Genomic DNA, 16,393 nt, shown 5'->3' with positions numbered 1-16,393 from the left:
AGAACATGCTGGGACCACTCCAGAACGCATGCCAAGGCTCTTCCTACCCAAGAAGTGACAAACAGCTGGTGCTCGGTCTCTTGAGAACTGTGCAATTCTCTGAAGATTCTTAGTTATATGAATAACTAGCAACTTCTTCATTGTAACTTCCTGGGGACAAAGATTGAATTTCAGTGAAGCTTCTTCTTCTGTGACATGAATTAATGAATAAAAATGGGAATTAACAGCCACCTCTGGAGGATTAGTTATGCTTTATGGTGCAAATCTATTTTCTATGAAGTATTTGAAGAAAGACCATCAAGTAAAAGAAGCTTCTGCCTGCCACAGCTGTTTCAACTTTTTAGGCTGAGGTAATAGTAAGCAGTAAAAATAATCTAATCTTTAGAAACAAAAAATATTTTGTTTTAAATCCCAGCTCAACCACTTGTTCACTGTGTAATCTTGTGCTTGTGTGTCACATAAACAGGCTGAACCTGTTTCTTAAACTGTAAAATAGGAGCAATAATTGCTACCTGCCTCACAGAATTGTTGTGGCATCAAAATAGAAAAATGAGTCTGAAATATTATACTGGAGGAAATTATTATTAATACAGTATATAAAACATTGTCACTCAATGAGAAAGTTAAGCCAGCAAATAAATGGAAAGCACAGAACCATATCAAATGGATATTCCACAGTGCTTGGTGCTTAGGATGGGAGGTGCTCCACAATTATTAGCCTTATTATTTCTGCATTCCACAAAAATTCATCAAATCTGAGGAGGGGATCATGGAAACCACCAATTTGTAGCCAAGTCGCACAGAAGTGTGGGTAACCTGGGGATCCACTACTTGTGATTGGCATCTGAAGTGGAACTGAGTCTTTAACTTGTCAGGTGTGGGCTAACTTCCCGGTAGTTAATGTCAGAATTCAGTTGACCTGTAAGACACCCAGTTGGTGTTCACAGAGAATTGGTAGTTGGTGTTGAAAAACACCCACGTGGTATCACCAAAGTCTCCTCACCCACCTTTGATCTCACATCCTCCATACCCACTTCTGTGGCTCTCTAATCATGTGGTGTTCATTTTCCTTTACTGAGAAGACACTTGCAAAATAGAAGTCAAATTTTCTACTTTGTCTACATGATTCAACAATATCAACAGTCACCACCAAGCGATGGATCTACCCCAAACTCGGCTGCTTTCTTGCTCCTAATGTAAAGCAAAAATTCTTATGGGTAATCCTTAATCAATTTGGAAGCATTCTTCCTTCTCTTGGAGCATCTTCTGGATTCTATTTTACAGATCTCCGTTTACCTCTCAGATCTGTCTTGTGCTATGAACTTCTGATCCCCCATTCCCTAGTAATATGTCCTTTGAAAAGGAAGTAGAACTTAGGCTTACTTGCTCTTCTCACACTTAATGACATCTGAAGCTCAAGTGAAGAGGAAGCTGAGGGATTCATCTGGCTTTAATATGAAGTTCAATAAATTCCTATTTACGGTTTGAACTAAAAATTTCATTAAAAGAGGAAAGCCATTATTTAATGGCTCCAGTGTATCTGAGTTTCTTTTATTAAAGTAGAGGTGCTTAAAAGTCAAGGGCTACACACTGAGAGGAAACATACAAAAACATCCCCTAGATGTGTTCCTGGGCCAACAAACATTGTGATAAAAATTGTGGCTGTCAAGTGAAAAGTTCTTAATGAAAGAACCCGGTCTCTCAGCTCTTGTAATCAAAATCTTTCCATCTTGATGCATTCTTATTGCCAGCATGTCTCCTGTTCTAGTCTAATAAATAGATTTTTCTCCTATCACCTTAGCAATCAGCTTTCCTTGAGGCAGGAGGCAGAGGCAGAAGCGGGACGGGCACTACCTCAAAGCTCCCCTTTGAAATGTTTCCATTTCTATAATCTCCTGATTCCTCACTCAACCGCTCACTCATCCACCAATTAAGACACTAACTAATTTATTCCTTAACTAAGGATATAGTAACTATCTACTGTATTCCAGACACTACCCAATGTGAACACAAAGAGGGATAAGAGTGTCCTTTTCTCAAGTCATGGGCATAATTTAGGGGAAGGCAGACAGACCAATCCTGATGCACAGTGCAGGGCTGTAAGTACCATGCTAGGGATGAACAAGGTGCTCAAGAAGCACAGAATAAGGAATGCCCAAGGGTGTCTCTGTAAGTCAGGAAGCCATCACAACTTAAGGTCTTCAAGGATAAGGAGTCTTAGGGATTGTGAATGGCATTAGAGGCAAAGGAAAAACCATGTGCAAAAGTACAGTTCTGTGAGAGTGCATGAAAAGGTCCAGGTGTAGTGAAAAACTAAATAATATAGTCTTTAGGATACAGAGAATGAATCATTAGAATGGCTGTAATGAAAAAGACTGACAGTATCAAGGGTTGGCAAGGACATAACAAAAGTGGAACTCAAATTGCTGGTTGAAATGTAAAATGGTATGGATACTTTGAAAAGCAGTTTCATAGTTTCTTAAAAAGTTAAATTCACACATGCAATCTGATCTAGCAATTCCATTCTTAGATACCTACCCCCCAAAAATGAAAATATGTCCACCCAAAGATTTACATATATATATATTCATAACATGTTTCATAAGACTGATAAACTGGAAACAATCCCAAAGCCCATCAACTGGTGAATTGATAAACAGAATGTGGTATACCCACACAATGAAATGCTACTTGGAAATAAAAAGGGACAAACTGCTGATACACGCTGCAAATGGATGAGCTTCGAAAACATTCTGGCAAGTGAAAGATGACAGACACACATATAATCATACAGATTGTACGATTCATATGAATTTTGCAAAAAGGGCAAATCTATAGAGGCAGAATGCAGGGCTGTGTTTGCCTAAGCAGAGCAACATACAGAAGGATTTAAGGATGGTCTTCAGAGCTCCAAGTCCTCTGGAAAGGCTGCCCCTCTCCCAACTACAATACCACCCTTCTGAAGTCTAAAGAGTAGTCTGCTGTGTATTAGTTTCCTACGGCTGCTATAACACATTATCACAAACTTAGTCACTTAAAATAATACGCATTTATTTTCTCACAGTTGGAAGCCAGAAGGCTGAAATGAATCTGAACCAGCATCCCCAGGGCTGGTTTGTTTGGAAGCTCCGGGGGAGATCCCGTGTCCTTGCTTTTCCCAGCATCAGGAAAGTGTCTGTATTCCTTAGCTTGTGATCCCTTCCTTGCATCACATAGTCTGTCGTTCCTCCCTTTGCTTCTATTGTCACATTGCCTTCTTCCTCTTCTATTGTAAAATCTCCTCTTGTCTCTCTTAAAATGACACTTGTGATTACATTGGGCCCGCCTGGGTAATCTAGGATAATCTCCCCATCTCAAAATCCTTAACTTAATCACATCTGCTAAGTCTTTTTTTTCGTATAAGGTAACATGGACAGGTTTCAGATTTAGGACCTGGATATCTTTGGAGACCATTTTTCAGCCAACCACATGTTGGCGCTGCTCCCATTAGGACTTTGGGGAGCTCACACATCTGGTAAACTTACCATCATCCACTAACGGTCACAGTCTGATAGGATTAACTGCCAAAGAGGATTCACCAGTTGGAAAATGACAACTGTAGGCATCTATGGATGACTGCAGGTAGAGGACGCACTGGAGCAATGTTATTAAGGTAAGAGTAGGCCTCACGGTCCGAAGCTGCCTCTGGAGAAGCCAAGAACGACCTCCACTTGCCCTCCTTCTGTAGAGCCACACCAAGATGCTCAGTCTCAGATCAGGAACCACTGATAAGAGCATGGAGGACCTTGAAACACGGGAGCTCAAAATGTGGTCTTGGCCTCAGCCTGGTAGGCATATTCTTGCTATTTAAACAGCCCTAAAATCACAGACCTCTGGCAAGGGGTGGTCACACCAAAACCAGCTGCAAGCCCTCCATTTTGCTATTATCAATAAACAATGGTAACAAGCTAGTAAAAACTGTTCCAAGCTCACCTTGGACCCACGCTTACAGGGAATACAATTAATCAGTACATTTTACGTACCATGAAGGTAATAACAAACATCTCAGGTTAATTACAGACCTGCTAGAACTAATACTCAAATCACAACCACCTGTTGCCATGTGTAACACCTATATACAGCCTTAGAGATAAACCCCAAGATGAACCCTGGTGTTAAAACTGATTACCCATTTTCCCGTATAAGGGCATCCAGAAGTAATACAACATGACTGCCTTCCCGGATCAGAAGTTTAAGACACCCAGATCAGCCACCATTCTTGGGACTTTGATCCCACATGGTTTGCACATTCTGTAATCTAATTCAACTTCTCATCCTTTCCCAAACTTCCCAAAACTTTTCTCTGCCCTCCTAGAGCTCACGTCATCAGCAAATTCACCTATATTCCAAATATCTTTTAGGGCTACTCAGTTTCTTATTATACCTGAAATCTGGATATATCCAAAGGATTTTATGCCTACCCTCTCAAGTGGGTGCTGTTTTTTTCTCTTATCTCCATGAACTGAAGGGTCTAGAGGTGGGGTAGGTATGTTCTTAACATTTCATTGCCACTTTTGAAAAATTCTAGCTTCTGTTAAGTATTTCCCATCTCACTCCAGTTGCAGTGTTCTTCATTTACTTGCTTCTATTCCCTTGCTTCTAAATACTTCTCCCTTTCCACTGTCTTCTCATCTCCACAGGCTCTGTATGTCACCTCTCCAGTCCCACATTTTCCCAAGATCTCACACCTTCATTTTCCTACTTGATATTTCTTCTTAGATTTCTATTGGGCATCTCAAACTTAACTTGCCTAAACAGAACGCTTGGTAGCCCTCCCTCCCAATAAAACACTCTTCCTCCCTGAGATTTCCCCATCTCAGGAAGCGCTATCACCATTTAACAAATTCCTTGGGCTGAAACCCCTGGAATCATCCTTGATTCCTATTCCTTACCTGCCACATCCATAAGAAACCACTGTAGGATTTATTTCCAAATACATCCCATAAACACTGACTTTTCTTCATTTTGAGTGCTGCCCCTTAAGTCCTATCCATCATCATCTCTCGCCTATGTTCCCTCAATGACATTCTAACAATCTTATTATAGTGGCTCCCTTTTTGACCTCTCAGAATCAATTCTCCACACTCTTGGCAAAACTATTCTTCTAAAATTGAAATCAGATCATGCATTCTCTGTTCAAAATCCTCCAATGGATTCACATTACACTCAGAATAAAATCCAAATACCTTTCCAAGGCCTGCTAGTCACAATATGACCTAAGACTTGTCTAAATTTACCAGGTTCATCTCTTGACACTTTTCCAGCACTTACCCTGCTGGTCTCCTGGCTGTACCTTGAATATATCATGTATGTTCCTGGGACCTTTGCATTTGCTGTTCTCTCTTCCTGGGATGTTCTTGCTCCAGAGGTTTGCATGACTGCATCTCTCATTTCGTTCAGATTTCTATTCACATGTCATCTGCTTAGAGAAGACTTCCTCAGTCTTCCCATTGAGAAGAGTCTGCCACCAACAGTCTTAACATATTGACTGTTATATTTTCTTCATAGCACCTACCAAGATTTTATTTATTACATATGCATTTGCATACTTGATATTTTGCATGTGTATATTGTTTCTTTCTCTAGAATGTGAGTCCTACCTTCAGTATCCAGAAATCTTCCTGGCACATAGTAGATGCTCAATCACTATTTGTCAAAGGAAGCAATAATAATATGAATCTTTGAAAGGTCTTCATATATTCTGGATAAAAATCCCATGCTAGAGATTATAGAGTATGGAACATATTTTCCTAGACTGAGGTTTTTATTTCCACATTGATCACGTCATACTTTGAAATATAGAAATTCTTAATTTTAATATGATCATATTATCCATTTTTGCCACCATGGATTTTGTTCTTTTGGTGTCATTTAACAATCCTGTCTTTTATCAGGAACACCTTGCAATTTGGGTTTATATTTTGGAAGAGTCACCCTGGGTGGTACACCTACTTCTTCTAGTAGTCTGAATGTGTTAGAGCAGGACAGGTGCTGCGTCACAGTGAAATGGTTTTATTGCTTCTAGCACGTCAGAGCCAACTGCCAGTATGTGGCCCTCACATATGCAGCATGCATGCACAAATGTCAGAGGCAGTGGAATATAATGATAGTAGTTGAAATGGTTGGGTATTACCCTGTCCTGGTTTGTACCTAGATTTCAATCAATAATCTTTACAACAAATTTATCTGATGGGTATTCTTATTACCACTATTCTATTAATGCAGGAACTGAAGGTGAGAAAAGTTAAAAGACTAGTCAGTGTCGTGTGGTAAGAAGAGAAAGAGCTGGGAAGTGAACCCAGTTATTGGCTGATAGAGTCTAAGCTCTTAAACACCAAAATAAGACAGTGTCTTTGCAGGATTCAGGAGCTCAGGTCTTGACCTAGACATTTATCATGGGTAAGTCACCTCTTGTCTCTCAGTTTTCTTATTTGGAAAATGGAGATACTGATCTCTTACACATCACAAGGTTTTTATGAGGATCAAACCAAAATGATATGATGAATATGATTGGACTTTAAAATTTAAAACACACTAGATAAATGTTAGGTGATTGTTATTATTACAAAGGCACCAAGTATCCTTGAACAACTCTGGGGTTGTGAGCAACAACCCCCTGCACAGTCGAAAATCCATGTACTGCTATCTCTGCCTTAAAAATAAAGGAATTGGGACTTCCCTGGTGGCGCAGTGGTTGAGAATCTGCCTGCCAATGTAGGGGACACGGGTTCGAGCCCTGGTCTGGAAAGATCCCACATGCCGCGGAGCAACTAGGCCTGTGAGCCACAACTACTGAGCCTGCGCGTCTGGAGCCTGTGCTCCCCAACAAGAGAGGCCACGATAGTGAGAGGCCTGCACACCGCGATGAAGAGTGGCCCCCGCTTGCCGCAACTAAAGAAAGCCCTCGCACAGAAACGAAGCCCCAACACAGCCAAAAATAAATAAATAAAAAACAAAGAATTATTGAAAAAATAAATAAATAAATAAAGGAATTGATAAATGACTCACCCAAGAGCAGGAAGCAGAAACAGCTTGTATAGAATCAGGACTGAAACTCTAGCTCTTTGGACGCCACATATTGCGATGGCTCGTAGAACACGAACTTCTCCCCACACTTAAAGATCTGTACAATGAAAATACAGGTTTGGTATTTACTGAAAAACATCTGCATGTAAGTGGACCCACACAGTTCAAACTGGTGATGTGCAAGAGTCAACTGTATAACTACACAGTAAGGTGGTTAAATTATAACAAAGACACCAAAACGTATTGTTGTCTGACTCAAATTTGTTACCCTGGAAGCTTAAGTACTTGTCCAATGATCCTACTTGTCTTTAGTAAACATGTCCTCCTGAGTATTAATTATCAGTAGGTAGATTGTAAGCTGTACATTGATTTACGTTAAAATTTAACAAACAGCTAAATGCTACTTAGAGTCAAGTCTGGCAATCTATTGAGGGAAAGCTAGCAAGAAGAAATAAATAACTTAAACAACGAAGTTACTTTTCTTGTGTGACTTTTAAATAGGCTCTGAAGTGTTTCTCTAGATGTAACCCAAATACTGAGTCACAAAAGAAATGTTGAAATGAGTACATGGCCTACACCCCTCCCCTAGAGACTGGCTTCACCTGCGTCTGCCTTACCCAGTGTCATGGGCCATTTAGTTCAACTCCCTTTCATGGCAGAAATCTCCTGGACACAGTCAGCCAGGCATGTCTTTACCTTGGTGAACGAGTCATCTCAAAAAATAGTCTGCTTGGGCTTCCCTGGTGGCGCAGTGGTTGAAAATCTGCCTGCTAATGCAGGGGACACGGATTCGAGCTCTGTTCTGGGAAGATCCCACATGCCACAGAGCAACTAGGCCCGTGAGCCACAACTACTGAGCCTGCGCGCCTGGAGCCTGTGCTCCGCAACAAGAGAGGCCGCGATAGTGAGAGGCCCACGCACCACGATGAAGAGTGGCCCCCGCTTGCCGCAACTAGAGAAAGCCCTCGCACAGAAACGAAGACCCAACACAGCCAAAAATAAATAAATAAATAAATAAAAATTAAAATAAAAAATAAAGGAATTCCTTTAAAAAAAAAAATAGTCTGCTTCACTGTTGGACATCTCTGCTAGTTACAATAGGCTCGCTTTCATTACGGCAATATTTGTATTCTTGTAAGTTCCACAGCTGTGCTGAGGGAACAGAAGTGTCTTTTGGGAGGTCATACAGCACAGAATTGAGATCGTGGGCTTGACGTGGATTCAAACCCCAACTCTCCCATTTTCTACAGTTGACCTTGGGTGACTTGTCGCTCTTAAATAAACCATAGTTTCTTCATCAACCCAGTGGAGGTGATGATAGAACCTATTTCATCAGGTGGTTATAAGTCTTCAGGGAGAGACTGCATACCCAGTCCTAGCTCAACAGCAATTGTATGCACTTTTGTAAAAGGGTCCCCCTTTTTAAGACCCTTTACTGCCCTCTGCTGGAAAGCTGTCATAATAACTATCAAAATCCCTAGGACAACCAGCAACTAGCCTGTTCCAAGGGACTGCCCTTGCTGTAAAGTGCTTGAGGCACCGTGTCCAGCCTGTGGTAACCTCCCTGTATATGTCAACAACTTTTATTGCTCTAGTTCTGGGCCTCCCCAGTCATGGGCAGCGAACTAGAAGAACTGTCTCTCTGTGGTCATGGCTCAGGCAGTACTCTTGTTGCAGATGGCCAAAGAGGCTCCCTGCCATCTTAGAAAAGTAAGAATAGCTGGGAAGAATGAATTACAATAATCACTTTGGCATGTGGCGCTTATTTAAAATGAATAGAGGAATAACGATTTTTGCCTTCATTACCCAATGGGATTTTAAAATAAGGACTGTATCGACCTTAAACATTAAGTTATTGAAAAGTGAACAATAAAAGCACAGAAACATGAAACTGAAAATGCTTTTGGAAGATGTTACTTAAATTGTAATGGGTTGTCAAGGGAAACTAATGGACCAGAATTATCAGACAATAGAAGCATTTTCTTTCACTACCACCTGTTGAAAGCGCATTGCATGTCAGGAACAATTTTAAGTGCTTTTCATACAAAGTATGCATTATCTTGTTTGTGACTCATAACCTGTTCCTCCTCAGGTCTTCTCCTTCTCAGTAAACGGCCAGGCTATTCACTAAAGCAGAAGTTGGGGATCATCTCAGAATTGTCTCTTTCCTGTGCCCCGATTATCTACTCTTTCATCAAGTCCTTGTCCGTCCTCTACCCAAAACATATGACAAATGTACTTATCTATCTCCTTCTCCAGTGCCAACTTCCTGGCCCAAGTCCCCATCTTCTCTTGCTAATCTGATATGATTTGCCTCCTAACTTGTCTTTCGACTTCTACTCTAGCTCCTCTGCAGTCCATACTCTTGACAGAAGCTAGATTATTAAAAAAAATGTTCCATTTCCCTACTTGATACCCTTACTTGATGCTTTCAACAACGTTGCCCTTAGAACAAAATCTAAATGCTTCCAGGTCTACAAGGAAATGCAAAATCTGACCCTGATCCTCTTCTCAACTCACCGCTTAACTCTTCTTGACCACCTTCTTTAGCTCCTTGCCCCTCCCAAGAACTGGCCAGCCCCAGGGCCTTTGTGTTCACCATTCTCTTTTCATGAATCTCTCCCCAGTGGTTCCTTCTCACGTCTAAGGTTTCAGATTCAATGCCATCTCTTCAGAGAGGCTTTTATGATTGCAGTATCTCAAGTCCACCTATATTTTCTATCAAAACACTTGTTTATTGTTTTCAGAGTATTGATAGCAATCTGTAATTATTTATATCATATATTTCTTGACTTTATTTTCTGCGTCTTTCTCTCTGGAATGTAAACTCCAAGAAGGCAGGAATCTTGTGTGCGTATCTAGGTTCCTAACATGAGGCCTGGTACAAAGGATGCAACTTGTGTACATTTGTAGAATGAATAAATGGGTATTTCTTTTTTTTAAAAATTTTTGTTAACATCTTTATTGGACTATAATTGCTTTACAATGGTGTGTTAGTTTCTGCTGTATAATAAAGTGAATCAGCTATACATATACATATATCCCCATATCTCCTCCCTCTTGAGTCTCCCTCCCAGCCCCCCATCCCACCCCTCTAGGTGGTCACAAAGCACCGAGCTGATCTCCCTGTGCTATGCAGCTGCTTCCCACTAGCTATCTATTTCACATTTGATAGTGTATATATGTACATGCCACTCTCTCACTTCATCCCAGCTTACCTTTCCCCATCCCTGTGTTCTCAAGTCCATTCTCTACTTCTGCGTCTTTATTCCTGTCCTGCCCTTACGTTCTTCAGAACCTTTTTTTTTTTTTTTAGATTCCATATATATGTGTTAGTATACGGTATTTGTTTTCCTCTTTCTGACTTACTTCACTCTGTATGACAGATTCTAGGTCCATCCACCTCACTACAAATAACTCAATTTCGTTTCTTTTAATGGCTGAGTAATATTCCATTGTATACATGTGCTACATCTTCTTTATCCATTCATCTGTCGATGGACACTTAGGTTGCTTCCATGCCCTGGATATTGTAAATAGAGCTGCAGTGAACATTGTGGTACATGACACTTTTTGAATTATGGTTTTCTCATGGTATATGCCCAGTAGTGGAATTGCTGGGTCATAAGCTAGTTCTCTTTTTAGTTTTTTATGGAACCTCCATACTGTTCTCCATAGTGGCTGTATCAATTTACATTCCCACAACAGTGCAAGAGGGTTCCCTTTTCTCCACACCCTCTCCAGCATTTATTGTTTGTAGATTTTTTGATGATGGCCATTCTGACTGGTGTGAGATGATACCTCATTGTAGTTTTGATTTGCATTCTCTAATGATTAGTGATGTTGAGTATCCTTTCATGTGTTTGTTTGCAATCTGTATATCTTCTTTGGAGAACTGTCTATTTAGGCATTCTGACCATTTTTGGATTGGGTTGTTTGTTTTTCTGATATTGAGCTGCATGAGCTGCTTGTATATTTTGGAGATTAATCCTTTATCAGTTGTTTCGTTTGCAAATATTTTCTCCCATTCTGAGGCTTGTGTTTTCGTCTTGTTTATGGTTTCCTTTGCTGTGCAAAAGCTTTTAAGTTTCATTAGGTCCCATTTGTTTATTTTTGTTTTTATTTCCATTTCTCTAGGAGGTGGGTCAAAAAGGATCTTGCTGTGATTTATGTCAGAGTATTTTGCCTATGTTTTTCTCAAAGAGTTTTATAGTGTCTGGCCTGACATTTAGGTCTTTAATGAATTTTCAGTTTATTTTTGTGTATGGAGTTAGGGAGGTTCTAATTTCATTCTTTTACATAAAGCTGTCCAGTTTTCCTAACACCACTTATTGAAGAGGCTGTCTTTTCACTGTTGTATATTCTTGCCTCCTTTATCAAAGATAAGGTGACCATATGTGTGTGGGTTTATCTCTGGGCTTTCTATCCTGTTCCACTGATCTCTATTTCTGTTTTTGTGCCAGTACCATACTGTCTTGATTACTGTAGCTTTGTAGTATAGTCTGAAGTCCGGGAGCCTGATTCCTCCAGCTCCATTTTTGTTTCTCAAGATTGCTTTTGCTATTCGGGGGTCTTTTGTGTTTCCATATAAGCTGTGAAATTTTTGTTCTAGTTCTGTGAAAAATGCCAGTGGTAGTTTGATAGGGATTGCATTGAATCTGTAGATTGCTTTGGGTAGTATAGTCATTTTCACAATGTTGATTCTTCCAATCCAAGAACATGGTATATCTCTCCATCTATTTGTATCATCTTTAATTTCTTTCATCAGTGTCTTATAGTTTTCTGCATCAGTGTCTTATAGTTGTCTCCTTAGGTAGGTTTATTCCTAGATATTTTATTCTTTTTGTTGCAGTGGTAAATGGGAGTGTTTCCTTAATTTCTCTTTCAGATTTTTCATCATTAGTGTATAGGAATGCAAGAGATTTCTGTGCATTAATTTTGTATCCTGCTACTTTACCAAATTCATTGATTAGTCCTAGGAGTTTTCTGGTAGCATCTTTAGGATTCTCTATGTATAGTATCATGTCATCTGCAAAGAGTGACAGTTTTACTTCTTTTCTGGTTTGGATTCCTTTTATTTCTTTTTCTTCTCTGATTGCTGTGGCTAAAACTTCCAAAACTATGTTGAATAATAATGGTGAGAGTGGACAACCTTGCCTTGTTTCTGATGTTAGTAGAAATGTTTTCAGTTTTTCACCATTGAGAATGATGTTGGCTGTGGCTTTGTCATACATGGCCTTTATTATGTTGAGGTAGGTTCCTTCTGTGCCTACTTTCTGGAGAGTTTTTATCATAAATGGGTGTTGAATTTTGTTGAAAGTTTTTTCTGCATGTATTGAGATGATCATATGGTTTTTATTCTTCAATTTGTTAATATGGTGTATCACATTGATTGATTTGCATATATTGAAGAATCCTTACATTCCTGGGATAAACCCCACTTGATCATGGTGCATGATCCATGGTGCATGTATTGTTGGATTCTGTTTGCTCGTATTTTGTTGAAGATTTTTGCATCTATATTCATCAGTGATATTGGTCTGTTATTTTCTTTTCTTGTTACACCTTTTTCTGGTTTTGGCATCAGGGTGATGGGGCCTCGTAGAATGAGTTTGGGAGTGTTCCTCCCTCTGCTATATTTTGGAAGAGTTTGAGAAGGATAGGTGTTAGCTCTTCTCTACATGGTTGATAGAATTCACCTGTGGAGCCATCTGGTCCTGGACTTTTGTTTGTTGGAAGATTTTTAATCACAGTTTCAATTTCAGTGCTTGTGATTGGTCTGTTTATATTTTCTATTTCTTCCTGGTTCAGTCTCCGAAGGTTGTGCTTTTCTAAGAATTTGTCCATTTCTTCCAGGTTGTCCATTTTATTGGCATATAGTTGCTTGTAGTAATCTCTTATGAACCTTTGTATTTCTGCAGTGTCAGTTGTTACTTCTCCTTTTTCATTTCTAATTCTATGGATTTGAGTCTTACCCCTTTTTTTCTTGATAAGTCTGGCTAATGGTTTATCAATTTTGCTTATCTTCTCAAAGAACCAGCTTTTAGTTTTAGTGATATTTGCTATCATTTCCTTCATTTCTTTTTCAGTATTTCTGACCTGATGTTTATGATTTCTTTCCTTCTGTTAACTTTGGGGCTTTTTTTGTTCTTCTTTTTCTAATTGCTTTAGGTGTAAGGTTAGATTGTTTATTTGAGATTTTTCTTGTTTCCTGAGGTAGGATTGTATTGCTATAAACTTTCCTCTTAGAACTGCTTTTGCTGCATCCCATAGGTTTCGGGTCGTCATGTTTTCATTGTCATTTGTTTCTAGGTATTTTCTGATTTCCTCTTTGATTCTTCATGATCTCTTGGTTATTTAGTAGTGTATTGTTAAGCTTTCATGTATTTGTATTTTTTACAGAATTTTTCCTGTAATTGATATCTAGTTTCATATCGTTGTGGTTGGAAAAGATACTTGGTATGATTTCAATTTTCTTAAATTTACCAAGGCTTGATTTGTGACCCAAGATATCCTGGAGAATGTTCCATGAGCACTTGAGAAGAAAGTGTATTCTGTTGTTTTTGGATGGAATGTCCTATAAATATCAATTAAGTCCATCTTTTTTAATGTATCATTTAAAGATTGTGTTTCCTTATTTATCTTCATTTTGGATGACCTGTCTACTGGTGAAAGTAGGATGTTAAAGTCCCTTACTATTATTGTGTTACTGTCGATTTCTCCTTCTATGGCTGTTAGCATTTGCCTTATGTATTGAGGTGCTCCTATGTTGGGTGCATAAGTATTTACAATCATATCTTCTTCTTGGATTGATCCCTTCATCATTATGTAGTGTCCTTCTTTGTATCTTGTAGTAGTATTTATTTTAAGTTTTGTCAGATATGAGAATTGCTACTACAGCTTTTTTTGATTTCCATTTGCATGGAATATCTTTTTCCATCCCCTCACTTTCAGTCTGTATGTGTCCCTAGATCTGAGGTGAGTCTCTTGTAGACAGCATATGTACAGGTCTTGTTTTTGTATTCATTCAGCCAGTCTATGTCTTTTGGTCAGAGCATTTAATCCATTTACATTTAAGGTAATTATCAATATGTGTGTTCCTATTACCATTTTCTTAATTGTTTTGGGTTTGTTATTATAGGTTTTTTCCTTCTCTTGTGTTTCCTGCCTAGAGAAGTTTCTTTAGCATTTGTTGTAAAGCTGGTTTGGTGGTGCTGAATTCTCTTAGCTTTTGCTTGTCTGTAAAGATTTTAGTTTCTCCTTCAAATCTGAATGAGATCCTTGCTGGGTAGAGTAATCTTGGTTGTAGGTTTTTCCCTCTCATCACTTTAAATATGTCCTGCCACTCCCTTCTGTCTTGTAGAGTTTCTGCTGAAAGATCAGCTGTTAACCTTATGGGGTTTCCCTTGTATGTTATTTGTTTCTTTTCCCTTGCTGCTTTCAATATATTTTCTTTGTATCTAATTTTTGATAGTTTAATATGTGTCTTGGTGTGTTTCTCTTTGGATTTATCCTGTATGGGACTCTCCGTGCTTCCTGGACTTGATTAACTATTTCCTTTCCTATATTAGGGAAGTTTTCAACTGTAATCTCTTCAAATATTTTCTCAGTCCGTTTCTTTTTCTCTTCTTCTTCTGGGACCCCTATAATTCGAATGTTGGTGCATTTAATATTGTCCCAGAAGTCTCTGAGACTGTCCTCAATTCTTTTTTCTTTATTCTGCTCTGTGGTAGTTATTTCCACTATTTTATCTTCCAGGTCACTTATTCGTTCTTCTGCCTCAGTTATTCTGCTATTGATTCCTTCTAGGGAATTTTTAATTTCATTTATTGTGTTGTTCATCATTGTTTGTTTGCTCTTTAGTTCTTCTAGGCCCTTGTTAAACGTTTCTTGTATTTTCTCCATTCTACTTCCAAGATTTTGGATCACCTTTACTATCATTACTCTGAATTCTTTTTCAGGTAGACTGCCTGTTTCCTCTGCATTTGTTTGGTCTGGTGAGTTTTTACCTTACTCCTTCAACTGCTGTGTATTTCTCTGTCATCTAATTTTGTTTAACTTACTGTGTTTGGGGTCTCCTTTTTGCAGGCTGTAGGTTCGTAGTTCCCATTGTTATTGTTGTCTGTCCCTAGTGGGTAAGGTTGGTTCAGTGGGTTGTGTAGGCTTCCTGGTGGAGGGGACTGGTGCCTGTGTTCTGGTGGATGAGGCTGTATCTTGTCTTTTTGGCAGGCAGGACTGCGTCCAGTGGTGTGTTTTGGGGTGTCTGTGAACTTAATGATTTTAGGCAGCCTCTCTACTAATGCGTGGGGTTGTGTTCCTATGTTGCTAGTTGTTTCCATGGGGTGTTCAACACTGGAGCTTGCTGGTCGTTGAGTGGAACTGGGTCTTAGCGTTGAGACGGAGGTCTCTGGGAGAGCTCTTGCCGACTGATATTACGTGGGGCCGGGAGGTCTCTGGTGGACCAGTGTCCTGAACTCGGCTCTCCCCCCTCAAAGGCCCAGGCCTGACAGCCAGCCAGAGCACCAAGACCCTGTCAGCCACATGGCTCAGAAAAAAAGGGAGGAAAAACCAAGGAAAGGAAGAAAATAAATAAATAAATAAAATAATATAAACAGTTATTAAAATTTTAAAAAATGATTAAAATTAAAAAAATAAAAAATAAATAAAGAAAGCAACCAAACCAATAAACAAATTCACCAATGATAAGTGCTAAAAACTATAGTAAAAAAAATAAACAGACAGACAGAAGCCTAGGACAAATGGTAAAAGAAAACATATACAGACAAAATCACACAAAGAAGCATACACATACACACTCACAAAAAGTGAAAAAGGAAACAAAAATCTTTTTATATGTATAAAAGGAAGAGATCAACCAAATCAATAAACAAATCTATCAATGAGAATTATCTCTAAATACTAAACTAAGCTAAACATGAGACCAGAAACAAATTAGATTCAGAAAGCAAACCCCAAGTCCGCAGTTGCTCCTAAAGTCCACCGCCTCAATTTTGGGATGATTCGTTGTCTATTCAGGTATTCCACAGATGCTGGGTACATCAAGTTGATTGTGGAGATTTGATCCGCTGCTCCTGAGGCTGCTGGGAGAAATTTCCCTTTCTCTTCTTCGTTCGCACAGCTCCTGGGGTTCAGCTTTGGATTTGGCCCCACCTCTGCCTGTAGATCGCCCTCTGGCATCTGTTCTTCACCCAGACAGGAGGGGGTTAAAGTGGCTGATTCGGGGGCTCTGGCTCACTCAAGCCAGGGGGAGGGAGGGGTACGGAATGCGGGGCGAGCCTGCGGTGGCAGAGGCTGGCATGACATTGCA

At 39.5% G+C, this 16,393-nt stretch overlaps 1 protein-coding gene across 1 annotated transcript in view; it reads right to left on the bottom strand.

Annotated features, from left to right (window-relative positions):
• Window positions 1-3,229: 3,229 nt before the first annotated feature.
• Window positions 3,230-16,393, bottom strand: part of LOC309643622 (uncharacterized protein) — a 462,372-nt gene continuing 449,208 nt past the window's right edge. Inside the window, exon 11 of the mRNA XM_082426456.1 lies at window positions 3,230-7,162. The gene's annotated coding sequence lies outside the window, so the exon portion shown is untranslated. The remainder of the gene's footprint in view (window positions 7,163-16,393) is intronic.

Source organism: Balaenoptera physalus, assembly GCF_965194825.1.
Source record: "Balaenoptera physalus genome assembly, chromosome: 15".
NCBI lineage: Eukaryota > Metazoa > Chordata > Mammalia > Artiodactyla > Balaenopteridae > Balaenoptera > Balaenoptera physalus.
The sequence above is the reverse complement of the archived record's forward strand: the minus strand, read 5'-3'. Positions and strand labels throughout refer to the sequence as shown.